Source organism: Fukomys damarensis, unplaced genomic scaffold (assembly GCF_012274545.1).
Source record: "Fukomys damarensis isolate Sample0158 unplaced genomic scaffold, DMR_v1.0_HiC HiC_scaffold_29, whole genome shotgun sequence".
NCBI classification, from domain to species: Eukaryota; Metazoa; Chordata; class Mammalia; order Rodentia; family Bathyergidae; genus Fukomys; species Fukomys damarensis.
The window spans coordinates 11,974,173-11,989,303 of record NW_022900941.1 but is presented as its reverse complement, the minus strand read 5'-3'; the positions used below and the strand labels follow the sequence as shown (position 1 = coordinate 11,989,303).

At 35.9% G+C, this 15,131-nt stretch overlaps 1 long non-coding RNA gene across 1 annotated transcript in view; it reads left to right on the top strand.

The window, feature by feature from the left end:
• Positions 1-577: 577 nt before the first annotated feature.
• LOC104849686 overlaps positions 578-15,131 on the top strand; it is a 17,448-nt gene continuing 2,894 nt past the window's right edge. Inside the window, exon 1 of the long non-coding RNA XR_776834.1 lies at positions 578-743. This is a non-coding gene — a long non-coding RNA (uncharacterized LOC104849686). The remainder of the gene's footprint in view (positions 744-15,131) is intronic.

Sequence of the window (15,131 nt, the reverse complement as noted above, 5' to 3'; positions counted from 1 at the left end):
TATATTACGGGGAGATGGATAGAAATAGATAGACACATGTAGATGAGAGCATTACGAGTAACACACATCTACATCCAATTTTGTTCATGACTTCCATTCTCCAATGTGTATAACTCACTTATTTATGTGAAATATTTTTCTATCCAATCTTTTGAAAATTATAAATTGTGTTTTGTAAATAATTGGTTTCGATTTCATGATTTTATCCCATATAATTAAATTGGAAAGGATTCACTTCAGTGACACTAATTTGCTGGTCCTGTGTTAACCACTGAAAAAAATCAGTTGAAAAAAAATACCCCCACATTGCCATAGAAAGCAGTAATTTGCAACATTCATCATTTTTTGCGTCCTGTGGAGCATAGATGCCAAAGATTCTAAATTAATATGATGAAATTGAGCACACTGTAATTACAATACTCTTATCCATTGCTCCATCATTCTTCATCTACATTATCGCATTGAACCATCCGGGAAAAAAAAAAAAAAGCCTGCTAAACTCCTTGTGCTATTATTTGCTATCAAATTGATTCATTATGTTTCTCTTTTGTTCCTAATTACAGTTATCAACCTTCCTCATCTGTAAAAGTTGAACCAATGTGTCTTTGGCTCTTTGGCATCTTCAACTTCCATGCAGTACAAAGCTGTTTATAGAATGCAGTTTATCACCCAACAGATAACGAGAAAGTGCCTGCCATATGAAAAGTACTGGAACATTTGAGGACCATAAAATGAGACACAAGGTATGGAGGAGGTTAAAGTTTGGTTGTAACAACGAGACGTGCAGTCACAGTAATAAAAAAGAAATAGAACCCGGGTGTGGTGGCGCATGCCTGAAATACAAGCACTCTGGAGGCTGAGGCAGGAGGATCGCTGTGAGTTCAAAACCAGCCTGGGCTACACAGTGAGTTCAGATCAGTCTCAACTTCATAGTGAGACCCTGTCTCAAAGAAACAAACAAACAAAAGGAAATAGATATATAAAAGTTCGACAGCAATAAAACCATTAGGTTTAAGCTTTACCATAGACTCCTCCTTGAGGGGCCAAGGAGCTTTCCCGGGGCCGCGGGGATAAACCCCCGATGGGTCAGAGGATTGTCGAGAAGGTTGCAAGAACAGTATGAGGAAGAGGAGAGAGATTTGAGCAGGCATGCTGTGGGGACGGGTGAGCTTCGAGAACAGAGGCTTTGCAGAGGTGCATAAGGGAGCTGCGCGCCAGAGCATTGAAAGGCTGGGATGGGGCTGACTTCTCAGCAGGAAACGGACTCCTGGCTGGGGAAGTTTACGGAGTCTTCACAAACCTCACTCGCTCTTCCTAAATACTTTTCTAATGATCAAATATTAATTTATGTCAAATAAACGGCACCCATTTTAAGTGTATAGTTTAAACAAACGTATACATTGCATATTTATGTAACAACCAAGACATATTTCTCAACCCCACCATCTTCCTCCGTGCCCCTTTGTAACCAACTATTTGTTTGCCAGTCCTTCAAGGTTAGGGGACAACCTCGGAACAGAGAACAGGTTTCCATGGAAGAAATACCCAATGCCATTTCTTTAGTGTCTAATAACAATTCTCTAGAAATCCTACTGTGCACATAAGAGAAGAAGGAAAGGTCCTAAAGTCATAACATCTAATGACTTTTCCTGGAGAGAGAAAAATAGCTAATTCTATCACTACTATAGCAAGTTGACATTTAATAGATCAGAATTTCTGGGTGTTTCCGTACACATTCTCTTAGATTACAGAAGCAAAGAAAAATCACCATTAATTCAAAGTGCAAAAAAGCAAATGGTCCGCAAAATTCATTCGTGACCTATCACCTAGTCAATATGTTCCGAGTGGAGAACAAATGAACATCTAACCTATGAGATACAAACTCCCTGAGATCGTTGCCTGCTAAAGGAAGAGAAGCGAGAAAGGGCGAAAAGGCAAAAATGAGGAGAGGAGTCTCTGAAATGTGACTGTTTCACTTTCTCACCACCTAGATGCCTTCAGATTCCCAACAATTCTGTCGGGAGGATGGCAAAAAAGACTGAAACTTGTAATAGTCACAGGGCGCTGGTCTATATAGAAAGACTGATCAGACGCCGTGACCATTGAACAAGCCATAAGCTCAGCTCTCCCCACCCCAGAGGATGCTCTCTTCACATATTTATTTGTTCTTCCTCAATCCAGAAATAATATAATGGCCTCAGAATTGTCCTATAAAATTATGCTCATGGTAGTACTAAATAAGGTCTCTAATGTTCCCAATTGCTAAAAATTCTGTGGTTAATTTATTGCTGATTCCTTTTAAAATAATCTTACAAGCATATACTATAATTCCCTTCTTCCCTCCTGTGCGCTCTTAACATTTTTATGTTATAGATGGCACAGCAACAGTTTCCATTTTTGCTTCATACCACACATTAGACACGTATTTTATGTAAACAGCGGGCAATAAATACGTCAGAAATTAAGAGCAATGCAACGCCTGTCACAGGCAGCCCACTTTCCCGTTGTACGTAGCTCCGAAGCAGCTGTAGATAATACAGAAACGAATGAGCCTAACTGTTCTGGTACAGCTACTTCACACTGATAGTGGCCTGGACTTGTCCGTAGGCTGCACTTTGCTTTAGGCAGTCAGTTGTCTTAAAATAAAGAAATAAAACCTGAGATATAATTCATATATTATAAAGTTTATCCATTTAAAAATGTGTAATTTCATCAATTTTTAGTGAACACACGGAGTTGTGAACCTTACAACAATCAGCTTCAGAACATATATTACCCCAAAAGGAAATGCTCACTGCACGCTTCTTCTCGGCTGCTACCATTCTGTCAGCCAGTCTGCTGTTCATATTTGGGTTTGCCTGTTATAGATATTTTGTATAAATGAAATCAGAGAGGATATGGCCATTTCAGTCTGGCTTCTTCTATTTAGCAGAGTGTTTTCAAGATTCATCTGTGTTGCAGCTGTGTGAATATTTCTTTTACTTTTTTGTCATGTGATATTCCAACAACACGTGAGGGTTCCAATTTGTCTACATCTTTGCCAAAATCTGTGATTCCTCTGTGTTTAATAGCCATTCCAGTGTGAAATTATTTTTCATTATGATTTTTATTTCTATTTACTTAAGATGTGTATCTTTTCATGTGTGAATGGCCATTTGTATGTCTGTGTGAAATGTCTTTTAATCTTTGCCAATCTCGACTGGGAGCTTGTGGTCAGAATACATGAAGAACTGCTGAAATTCAACAAAAGTTGAACAACCCAAAACTAAAATTGACTAAAAGTTATTGCTTCTTTGTGCTCATACATTTATTAGGAACCTTGCTACCAGCTCTTGAATTTTGATTATACTTGTCTTAACTAACTTCTTATATTTTATACTAAAGCAAAAGAAGCATGTAAATATTTTTAACCAAAGGAACTACGTGAATTAAGAGCAAGTGCTCATTATTAAAAAGAAAAAGCTATACTCAAGATATGCAAAAAACTCCTTAAAGCTGAGACCTATAAAAATGTAAAATCAGGCTTTTGTAAGCTGTATTCCTCAGACTTCATGAATGGAGCCTAAGTGCTTTGGGCCTTAGAAAATATACCAACATACAGAGCGCATTTTCTTTAAATGTGATACCCATTTCAAAGAACCATGCCAAGAATAACAATGAAAAACCACAGGTCACACAACAAAACAAACAGTAACCAAAAACTTGCTTTGGATAGACACCTTTGGGTATATTTCTGGAGTACAACTGACAATTTGTGGTACAAAGCAACCATAGACAATAAAGTATAAGTTCAACTAACGTAGATGCAGTGATAATTCGATTCATACAAGAAAGTTTTAAGCCAATAATTCATTCATTGGAATAATTTTATGCTTGCTTTTTATAGGAGTAAGGGCCCAAACTGACCATGACTGAGAATAGATGTTCTAATACATATGGGATGATACATTAAATTCAGCCTGACAGTTTGGATTTTTTCTTAATGAGATCATTGTCACTATTTCCTTAGTCGGACCACATTTCAGCTAGATCTTTTCCTACTATGCCATTTCTCCTTCTATTCCTTCTATTCTCTCTCTTTCTGTCTTTGCTTTCTTCCCTCATCCTTTTTAGAATTACAGTATATTTGAAGTGCATGGCAAGGCATAGATCATAAATTCATAACATTCTTTCATTGGAAGATTTTGTGCATCCTTTGTTTAGTTAGTTGGAATCCAGCTAAATATTACTACATTTGGGTACTTACCATAGAAGTATTGCTGGATCTGCAGCTCTTAAACTTCACTTAGAAATGAACTTTTTTTCAGAACTCTTGAATTCCCTAAATAAAATGATAGCTTCATTTTTTCTTATACAGGTGAAAAACACCTTTTTGATTCAAAACCACTGTGAGTTTTTTTTTAAGCAGGGTCTCACTATGTAGTTGAGACTGACCTGGAGTTCACTATGTAGCCCAGGCTGATCTCCAGCTCACAGTGATCCCTCCTGCCTCAGGCTCCGGAGTGCTGGGATTACAGGTGTGAGCCACCATGCCCAGCTCACCGTGAAAATGTTTTTAAAAAGATTTTAAACATACAACAACTGCTTTCAAGCACAATATAATTTTGCCATGTACTAGTTTTTAGTCTCAAACTAAATCCAAAAACTTAAAATTTTTAGTAAGGTGAATAGTCTTTTAGCAAAGTAACAGAGGGTGGAGGGAGGTGGTGAAGGGGTGAGGGATATGGAGAGAAGGAGTCAGAGCAAGAGAGAATGAAAACAGAACAAAGAAGAGAACAAATTTACATGAATTAGTAAATTAGTAGTTTCAAGAATGAAGGATGGGAATCACTACAAATCTTAAAAATTTTAAAAAGATAAATTTAAAAATTTCCAGGGCCTGGTATTTAGCTCAGTGGTTCCACTGCCTGCCTCACAAGTGCAAGGATGTGAGTTCAATTCCCAGTACAAAAAAAAAAATTAAAAATTTCCAATAAGTCCAACAACTTATGAAAAAGGGAAAGGAAAAATCTTCATGGCCAGTATTACTTGCCCAAACTGATGCAAAATAAAATAGAAAAGCTTAGCCCTATATGCATAAAATAAATTGAGATTACATTTTCAAAATCTTCCACAACAGAAAAGGTCAGGCCAATAGACAAACATTTTTTTGTTTTTTTTTAAAATGTGGATATTATTTCACTATTAAATACAGTATTTTAGAAAGATAATTATTTGTAAGATCTAAATAAACCTAAAAACATAACATATTTAGGGTTGGAAAATGTATTATTGTTAAAATGCAAATCATATACAAACTGATCGAAGAATTTAATAGAATCTTAATCAGAATTCTTGTGGACTACTTTTTTGCATAGAGATTGACAAGTATTTTAAAACTTTTATGTAAGTTGAGTGGGTAAAACAGCTAAGGATGTCCTGAAAGTGAATATCTTAACTCTATGTGATCCTATGACTTACACCAATGTTCCAATCCTCATGAAATATATCAAGAGAAAATAATTTCCAGAAATAGTTCTGAACACAATAAATGAAGTTCATTTTTATTATGAGACCAAATCACATTACTGGAGAGAAACAAAAACAAAAACAAAAACAAAACTTTCTTTCAAAATTGGTGTTAAAGCAACTGGAAATGTTTAGTACAAAAAAATAAAATTTCATTTCCTCATTCATCATATACATAAAATTTAATTTATTATGAATGATATACCTAAAGGTAAATGTTAGCACTATAAAGCTTCCAGAAGCAAACATTAAAAAATGTCTTAATCAGCTTGAGTTGGGTAAATATTTTTTAAAGCACACATCAAAAGCACTGCCTGTGGGAATAAAAATGATAAACTGACTTCATAAAAATTAATAACATCAGTTTATCATTAAAAAATAGGCACATCACAGACTGGGAAAAATCTGTACTGTATATATTTGAAAAAAATATAAAGATTTTTATAATTCAATAATTGACAAAGAAACTAACAAAAATAGGCAAAAGATGTATAGAATTTTACAAGAGAAGATACATAAATGACCAATATACAATCCTAGCCCTCAGGGAGATACAAGTTAAAATTATAGCGTTTTATAATTTAGATCTAAAATGTCTTCTCAAAAGTCTAATTTCTTCAGAAGTGGGATTTTTGGGAAGTGTTACCTCATGGGGGAATTGTGGGGTGCTATACTTATCAGTGCATTAAATTCATGAGTTCATAATTGAATATTTGAGGAGGTGGAGCCTGGTTGGAAATGGTGGGTCCCTAGGGAGCACTTGTGGGTGCCCTCTTGGCTCTTCCTGTCTCTCTGCTTCCTGGCTGTTGTGGATTGAGCAGTTTTCCTCCATCACGCCCTTGCATCATTCCATGTCTTCCTTGAGGCCAGCCAACAATGGATTCAACTCTCCATTTGAGCCCAAACAAGCTTCTCTTTCAAGTTGTGGATATCAGGTATTTTGTCCCAGTGACAGAAAAGTGAGGAACACACAATGTTAAACTACTACATACATATTAGGCTGGCTAAAATGGAAAAGAAACTGTTATAGATATAGGTAGATATAACTAACTAGATATATAGATATAGATAGATATAGATATATCTTGCCATTTTCCTTGCCACGATGAACCAAGGAAACATTATGTTAAGTGAAACAAAATAGATATGCAAGGAAAGCTGTTGAATTGTCTCCTCTATGTGTGGAATCTTAAATAAAAAAATACAGAGGTAGACAACAAAGCAGTGTTACTAGGGATGTGGGCATGGAGAAACTGAAGGGATGTACGTTGGATGCTATGAAGTGGCAGATATGAGTCATGAAGGAGTCTAGAGATCTAATGCATAATAAAAGGACTACAGAGGAAATAAAGTTGTACTATATATGGAACTCATTTTACATGAGATTTTATTTGCTCTTTACCGAAAACAACACAAATGCATGTATCTATGCATGCATAGCTATGCAAGATACTGGGAATGTTGATTTGCTTCAAAACAGGGACCCCTTAACTACCTACATGGGTCCTACGACATCTTGTTTTAAAACTTCTATACTGTAGATAAACAAAAATGAATCTTAAAACAAGTGTTGACAACATGTTACAACAGAAACTTTCATACATTGAGGGTATAAAAATTATAAAATCCAAGGTCAACAGAGACTTGATTACTACTAACCCCCAAACACATAACTGTACATATACATATACCAGGACCTCTATCTTTTCTCGAAGGCCATAACATCTATATTAAAAATGAATTAGGATATCTGCTTTGTTGCCCTTCTCATTTTATTCTGTACTACCTTTCTTTAAATAAGTGAAAATATGCTGTGAACTTAATGCATGACAATACAAATCAGGAACTAGATTCGGAGGTTTATAATTGCCATTTCCAATCCTTTGATATTTCTTCTACCAGAATCTTTCTTTTTGTCCTACCTATGTGTTTCTGTGATACATGAATAAATGACATCTCCCAACAATACTACATTGTTACATCCAAAATCCCTAGATCTTGAGGACAGAAAATGTATTTAGAGCACATAAAATAATGTGATTTTTAAAAATTGGTTGACTTCTTGATAGCAGCCATTCTTTGTGGGGTGAGGTGAAATCTCAGGGTTGTTTTCATCTGCATGTCTTGAATGATCAGTGATGTGGAACATTTTTTCATACATTTACTTGCTGCTTTTACTTCTTTGTGTGAGAAATGTCTGTTCATTTCAGATGCTCATTTTTGAATCGAGTCTTTATATTTGGGGAGACTGATTTTTTTGAGTTCTTTATATGTTCTAGATAATAGTCCTTTGTCTGAGGAGCAGTTGGTAAAATTTTTTTCCCACATTGTAGGTTGTCTTTTAATTCTGTTAATGGTTTCTTTGGCAGTGCAGAATCTTTTTAATAAGATGAGATACGAGTTGTTGATTCTTTCTGCTAGATCCCGTGCTACTGAGGATTTGTTCATGAAGTCTTTTCCTATGCCATTGTCGAGAGTTATGCCTAAATTGTCTTCCAGCAAAGTTAGTAACTCTTTTTTAAATATTTAGATCTTTAATCCACTTGGATTTTAGTTTAGTGCATAGTAAAAGATAAGGGTCTAGTTTTAATCTTTGGCAGGTTTAAATCCAGTTTTTCCAACACCATTTATTAAAGAGGCTATCCTTCCTCCAGTGAAGATGGTTGGCTCCTCTGTCAAAGATGACGTAGGTGAGTAAATCTGGAGTTCTTTCTTTATCTCTGGATAGTTATTCTTGATGTATTGATTCAATGTTGGTGGGGTTGTGGGGAAAAAGGAACCCTTCTCCATTGTTGGTGGGAGTGCAGACTGGTGCAACCACTGTGGAAATCAATATGGAGATACCTCAAAGAGCTTGGGTTAGAGGTTCCATTTGACCCAGCCATCCCTCTGCTGGGTATCTTTCCAAAACAATTAAAAGAATCATATCATAGTGATATATGCACACCTATGTTTATAGCGGCACAATTTGTAATAGCTAAAACTTGGAAACAGCCCATTTGCCCATCAGTTGGAGACTGGATAAAAATGTGGTTTTTGTATAAAATGGACTACTATTTGGCCATAAAGAATGAGAAATTAGAATCCTTCATAGGAAAATGGATACATATTGAGGATATACTCCTAAATGATATAAATAAGTTACACTTGTGTAAATACCAAATAGTTTCTCTGGTGTGAAAAATTATAATAGTACATAAGATTCTAATGATATAATTGACAGTGTGAAATAGGAAGAAAAGGGCTAAGGGGAAATGGGAAGGGTAGGGGAAAGGTAATAAAGGAAAAGAAAAAAACATGAGAAAATAAGAAAATGGAAATAAAGTGTTTGTAAAAAGGGAAGGGATGAGGGGGTAAAGGGAGGGCAGGGACAAGGGGAATAAAATGAGAAGCAAGACCTGTCATGTAAAGGCACAAGTTCCCAATGATGAATGTAACTGTACTGTATACCTAAAATGTATTGATAAACTCAATGAGAAAAAAATAAGAAAAAAAATAAGTGATTTTAATTTTCCAACTTTTTTTACTCATGAGAAGCAAATAATTTTTCCATATAAGGAATTCTCATTATTTTAATCATGTATTTTAAGTCCTTTGAATGTAGGGCCTCTGAAAATGACTGAAGTTTCAAAGAAAAGTTGACACTTGGTACAAAATAACTTTATATTACTGAAGAACCAGGAATGAGCTCCAGTCAAATTCATGTTTTCTGAAAGTCACTTAATTACTTAACTCTCCCCTTTTCTTTTTTGACTGCTTTTCTCCAGGTACTACTTAAAATTTTTTTCTATATGGAGATATTTTTCTCTCTCCTTTGCTTACTTATGCTACAGATGGCCCAACATAGCCACCAGTATCCACTGTGTAATATATAGTGACTTTTGGGCTACAAGGGGACAAGTTATTCATTGGTATTGATGTCATCCTTTTCGGACTATTAAAAATCCCCGACTTCCACAAAAACTTGCACCTACCCCAGAAGGCTCTGTCTTAGGCACTTTGGCATTTCTGCACACAATAACAATCTCAGTAACTTCTAAATTTCTTGAGTGAGATCTCTTTGAGCTGAGTATAACTACCTTGTTCATAAATCATGGTTTAGTGCCACCTAAAAAAGATTGCTCATTAGTCACTGGGTAAGTGTATTTAGACACAGGAAAAACTTGTATTATTAAGAGAGAAGTATTATAATATGGAAGATATGTAACTTTATTCACTAACCTTATCCCTGATAATCATTCTCAGAAATATAACCTACTTAAATATTTTCTCTTTAGTTGTATTGACCCAAATTGATCAGAATTAGCTTTGAAGAGTTTGGTTGAAGTAGATAGGATATTTCGAACCCCAGTCATGTAATATAATGGTTTCTAATTGTAGCTATTTTCCTAAGGATTATGTAGCATGTCTCAGAGAATATTCTTAAAATTATGGAAATTGGCTGAAAAAACTCCAGTGTATTATAAATGCATTGTAAACTCTAGTCTATGATCATGCTAAAATACAGAGCTATTTTTCTAATCCCTGCATTAATATATGACCATGAACTAACATATGACCTTATCTTCATAGCTTTGCAGTACTTTGTGCGTATTACTTAGATATAAGCAAATATATGGTGTGTGTTTTATCACTGCACTGAAATTAATGCTGCTGCATGTATGTATCTCTGCAGCAATAGCATCTGCTTTGCAGTCCTTTTTCTATTTCATTTCTAATATGGATTACCCAATTCAGCACTGTCAAACTTCTGAAGAGAATACATTTACTGCTCACGAAGTGATGCCTTGGGCTATATATGGAAAGGGGATTTTCTAACAAAAGAATATCATTGATATCACTTATAAAAATGTTAATATCAATTTACCTGAACAGGATCGACATGAGGCTCCCTGAGGCATTATCTTGCACCTATTTATATGTTTCCTTAAAGATACCAAGACCAAAAAATGACATATTGAGCAATGATTACAAATAAACATACATTCTATTATAACTTCTTTCCTGTCTAAAAAAATGGTCTGGAAGGGACTGGAGATTTACTTAAGCGGCGCAGTGCCTGCCTGGCAAGCATGAGGCTCTGAGTTTGATACCTGGTACCAAGAAAAAAAAAAAAAGATCTTGAAAAGTGGTGTTATACTGATTAAAAAATTATTGACCTTGGGTAGGCAATAAGTTGGATTTGACAAGCTAAGAGTATTGCTTTTAAACAGTTGATTATACAAAACTTTAAATAAATGCATTGAAAGTAAGTTCTATGAATTATTTTTATATCTGTTTAGCATTTAGAACAGAAATAACTGACACTTAATAGTTGTTTCCTGTTGCATTAAGGGAGTAAAAGCAAAAGAAATCAATGGGCCATTTACTTTGCAGAATTATTTTCAAATCTTATTTTCATAAGTACACCAGAATCAGAGTATTTGTAAGGCAGTCTCTGAACACTCACAATCTTCATTATAAATGGCCTTTATCCAACTGTGCATAATATATTCTATTCCTCAGGCTTCTTGCTCCAGTGAAGGACAGATGTTACTCATTTGCTTAATCTCCACTTATAGCTTCTAGTTTGGAGAATGTGTACACTATGTTTAACCTATGAGTGATCTCCTTTCTCTACATCTGTGAGGCTTACAGATTACTAAATCAAGCTGGGTATAGGGTAGAAATACACAGAAGAAACCACATTCTATTAACTTCATATTGTGTTCATAAGTTTGGCTTTTAATTCTACTATGAAAAATCTCTTTGTTTTTATCCAGAGATGGACATCTTGGTTTCTGTTAAATAGTAGTAAACCAGAAATACATACTGCTAAGAGAAAGTCAAACTGCAAACAAAATGAATAATTACAATATATGGCATGTTGGAGGCAAATTCTGTGGAGAACAATAACACAGAAAGGCAAGATGAGCAATTTGAGTTGGGGAAGACATTAAAGATTAAACAGGGTGGCCAAGGAAGATCCCACAGATAAGGTGGTATTTTAAAAAGACTTACTGGAGACAAGAAGGAAACTACCTGGTCTATCTGGGGAAATAAGTTTCAGGCACGAAGGACAGAAAAAGTAAGGTTTTCAAATGAGGTCTTCAAAGGAGAGCAAAATAGCAATCTGACTAGAGAACAGTAATTTACAAGTGGCTACAGGAAAGATCAGAAGAACAATGGGGAAAGGAGGCTTTGGGTAGATTCTTAAGGTCTTTTTCTCTGGACAATGTCCTCCAGAAAAGCCACGCCCAGGATCACAAGCTGAAAACATGGCTTGGAGTTCATCTTAGAGTCATTAACGTGTTTGTGATGGGGCTGTAATATGTATGCCAGACATCTTGAATCACCAGCGGTACATGCATGACCGTGCCATCGGGCGCCATGCACCATTGGTGGTACAAACGGATCTAAGCACCTTTATTGGTATTTTTACTAATAAAATTAATTAAAAAACCACCTGACATAGCAGTGGTGCGTGTTCCAGTGGTAGTTCAAACCAGCGGGCACATGTTAAATCTTCACATATTCCAAAGATAATTAAAAGACATATTATAAAAGTTAACAGACATTTTACTGAATCTTTTCACCAATTTAAGAGATACCTTCTGCATCTCTCAATTATTTCTCCATTGGAAAAGCTGACTTTGAAAGCCTGAGAGAGTTAATTAACTCCTTGTCACAAGACACACTACCAAGAGGAAAACATACTGCTGCTAGTTGTGGGGATAATTTACTGAGGGATAAATTGGCATTAAAATATGTATTTCACATAAAACAAATTAAAGAAGCTTACCGGCTGACCCTTTTACATGTCCAAAGTGTGATGTGAGTGGCATGAGCCAAATTACTTGTCCAGATTCTCATTGTCCCCTCCCTACATGGGACAGTCCTTAAGACTGAAACATCAATTATGTGAATTGTTCTCTTAGAGTTTAGTAATTTACTTGGTCATATTATATAGTACATATCACCGCATCTTCATTATAGATGATGAAGAACAGATTTAACTGTATGAACATGAAAATAACAAAAGACCCCAACTCAGTGGTATTTATTAAGTGTAAACTATGCACAGCCTCCAAGGTATTATCAGAGGCTATTTTTTCCCTTAAAAGAATCAGGAGTGCGGTAAAACTCATTGTGATGACAGAGGATACACTGCCTTCCTTTTATTACCAAGGGTCCTCCATTCAATAAACACTTATTGAACAACTTGTCGAGTGCATACTTTGTTCCAAGTATTGCACTGGGTATGGGGAAATAGACAGTATATGTTAGCAGGATGAGTCATCTTTTTATCAAGCAACAGTACTGCGGAACATAGTGTTAAAGCTGCATCCATTAATCCTATAACAATATTATTTACTGTGAGCAGAGGGGCTAGAAGTCAGTCTTTGGGAAAGGTTCATGTCAGTGAAATACTAAGGGATGGAACACTGTCCTCTGGTTCGAAAAAGGAACTAAACATAAAATTCCAAAGTTTATAAGTCGAAACAGCCACACTGACATAAACAATATTAAATAGATGAATTTGACTGCAGTTCAGAATGTTTGACAGGAGGGGGCAGTGTAGACAGAATGGCTAGAGGGGGCAACTGGTCGGCAGGTTGGGTTCATTAATTAAAATGTGTGGTGCTTTTGCGCCCTCATGAGGACTCTGAAAGCTTTAAATTCTGAAAGGTGCTGAGTAGGGGCCGTCACTGGCGTACTTGGCATGTCCGTGGTCATGGTGAGAAGAACACTTTAAAGAAGCTTAGCAATGGAGTCCAAATGTAAATTCGGAGATGGGAAATGTAGACAAAATAGTTTTGGGAAATTTAAGTATGTCGACCATAACGTGAACCTCAGAAAGAGGCAGGTTGGAGCCTACTGTAACTCACATTCTCCTCTTTGTGACTCCTACAGCTTGGGATTTGTTTTTCTAATATTGCTACTGAAATTAACAGTTTAATTCACTATTCCATTTATAAGACAAATGCTAAGGTAACATAGTATGATAGCGACACTTGTTTGCTTTTGGATTTAATTTACATTGACGGCCTATTTGCCTGTTTTTACAGAATTGAATTAGGTTGTATGTGTACAACACACAGTAAGTTTAATGAGGTTTAGACCTGACTCCTAAAGTTACCACAGTGTAAAAAGGGTTCCACTTGAGAAATGAGAATCTCTGTTGACACCTTCGTTAATCTGCAAGGGGATTTTGCTCTCCTTTGTATTACAGATCTATAACAAATGGAAACTGGATGATAAATCCTGATCTGTCTGTTCCCAAAACAATTTACACTGAACCTTTTATGATTGCTTCTCATTTCTACTTACATCATATGAAAGTGTAGAGAAAACATCACCTAAATTAGAGTCCTCTGGGTCTTCTACAGAGACACAATGTCTTTTTGGTAATTATTTCACATAAAAAGATGTGGAAAAATAAATGCTGTAAGCCAAAGAAAATACTCCTGGGCAGTTAGTTACTAAGGGGGGGGGAGCAAACATTATCCACAAAAATCTAATAAGATTCTTTAATAACGTTCTCTACACTTATATTACTCTACATATTCTAAGTTACTTTTCTATACTATATCCTATGGAATTTTCTGAAAGGTCCCATAAGATAGCTAAGCCAAGCCATCTCTGAGAAGTTAAAAAATAAGCATAAGCACAGAGCCTAAAGGAACATACTCCATTGTAGCTTCTCAGTACTTCTCAGTAATTGAAGCAACAACACAGTGAAGAGACATACGTGGCTAATATTTTATACAGAATTAAAAAGTCACTTATAAAGAATCGTACCCTACTAAAAAGGAAACATTTCAGGCTTCCAGATATATGAAACTGTGGCCTCTGCTTTGACCCCTGGCATAGTCATTTACTAAATTTTTCCTGATGCAGTCCAGTGAGAGGCAAACAGTTAATCATGGCTCTGTATCCCTGCCTGGAAAAGGCCAAGAAGACCTAGGAGAGCCGCAAGCAACAAGCTGCAGCCTGCGGGTAAAATTCAATGTGTGAATCTTTTTCTGTAACCCATCTGCATCCCTCTTCTGACATACAGAGGGAAAAGTGTTTCCATTTGCTGTAGCCACTCTCTTTTTCTCCTTTCCAAATCTAAACCCAAGTAAGGGCTATCCCAGAAAAACGTCTTAATATTGGAATGAATTAATCACAATCACATGCCCAATATTTACCAAACACAATGTCAGGTATCTGATTCTTTCATCGCTTGGTGTTGACATGTATTAGATGTTTCATATCCTTAGTTTTAGTAAGACAATGGAGATTCAACCTCTGTCCAAATTAACATGCTATAAATTGAAGTAAAAAATCTGGGGCTAAGCTTTAAATGCACAGCCTTAAAGTCTTACAAATTTCCCTGTTTAAGTATCTCTTCTCCCAATACAAAGCAAGGAGAATGAGCATCTTTATAACAGTGAAATGTGAAGAACAGAATGTAGGAGAAATTTTAGAAGACAGACAGCTACCAGTGATTTAATCTATGTGAAGATTTGATTAAACAGTCAGTGGGCATTGATACTCAGCAGGGTATCAGTGTAATCCTAGCATGTTTTCTGACCCAATGAAAACCAGACACACACACACACACACACACACACACACACACACACACACACACACAC